Here is a 1,683-nt window from a genome sequence, read left to right as displayed (position 1 = left end):
TGTTTTACTAGTCACCTACTATGTTCCAGCATTTTGATGATTGTTGCACATGCTTAGCTCAAATCCTGTGAAGCAGGAGGACCTGGGAAACTGTTCTATAAATTTTTTAAAAATTCTATTATGATTGTGATTGTTGTTGTAAGGTCCCATCAAGTAAATACTGACTCATAGTGACTTCACGCACAACAGAACAAAACATTTCCCATTCCTGGGCCAATCTGACAAGTTTTGCTACACTTGAGTGTATTACTGCTGCTAATGTACCAACAGTAGCCAATGATTGTGATTATGCTGTTGGTATTTTTGACACCAATGATGATTTTTAGATGTTACATAATGACATATTAGAACTCATCAGGGAATTCTATAATTTTATGCTTAATCTAATCTCTTTGAGAGATAAACTGACACTAGCTTTAATCATCTTAATCATAAAGTGTCAGAAACTAATAAATAACTTAAGCAAAGTGAGTATGACCCTCAACTTCCCCCCATCTATCCCATCTGAAGAGATATAAGCAGAGAGAACTACAAGAGTTAGAACTGTATATAGTCAATCACTCAGATTATTCTATTCATATAAGGAAAAAGCATTCTCCTGAGAAAAGTCATTTCACTGGAATATCACAGCAGTAGACACTGTCTAAATAATCCAAATGTTATAGTTAAATGTATTTTGTTCAGGAACTCACAATGAAAATTGGACAAACAACCTAAAACATCAGTAGGAAATTCAAGCAAAGCCATAAAAAAATATATATCATGTTTCCTTTTATCCATTTTCTAAATAAAAGACATTGTAAGGAATGAGGTTCTTTCCTTGTTGTGTTCCATTGTTGTGTTCTAAGCAGGCATTTAAAACTATCATCATCTATAATGGAGGAAGATTAGCTGAAATATGGTTTGTTTGTTTTTTTTTTTCTTTTAAACTATCCAGAATAATGCAGAAATGTATAACTTTATCTGTAGTTACTAAACAACAGTATAATTTCTAAACAGTACAAGAAGTCCCCAAATTATAACACATTCTACTTATGACATACCACACTTAATGACCATCTGTTCTTGTTTTTTGGTACATCTTATCATTAATAATTTATACTGCAAACAATGTTGCTGCATGTAATTTCATGCTATTTTAATTCTCAGATGCTTACTCACAGCTATTCAATTTTATGATATAGAAGGTACTGATAATAAAAGGTAACAATAATGAAACTAAAGATAAATGAGATATTTAACTTAGGTCCGAACTGACTTATAATGGAATTATGAGAACAGAACCCCATTTTAAATTGGGGCTACCTTTATTTCACTCCTCAGGATTAAGCCTATTTCAGGGATGTTTTAAAAATCAAACTTCTAACTTCTATATAAGATATGTTGAAATAGGAAGATTAGAGAATATCTAATTTTTTCAAGATTTTATTTTTTTATGAATTTAAAAAGTATTATACAATTCTTTGGGAGAAGTATTTAAAGCACTCATTAGATATTTGACAAACTGAATCTGTTGCTGTTGTTGTTGTTAGGTGCCATTGAGTAAGTTCCAACTCATAGTGTCCTCATGTATAGAAGAACGAAACACTGACCGGTCCTATGCCATCCTCACAATTGTCACGATTGAAGCCATTGCTGCTTGCACAGTGACAATCCATCTTGCTGGGGGTCTTCCTCTTTTTC

Source organism: Chrysochloris asiatica, unplaced genomic scaffold (assembly GCF_000296735.1).
Source record: "Chrysochloris asiatica unplaced genomic scaffold, ChrAsi1.0 scaffold00008, whole genome shotgun sequence".
Taxonomy (NCBI): domain Eukaryota; kingdom Metazoa; phylum Chordata; class Mammalia; order Afrosoricida; family Chrysochloridae; genus Chrysochloris; species Chrysochloris asiatica.
This window is presented reverse-complemented; position numbering follows the sequence as displayed.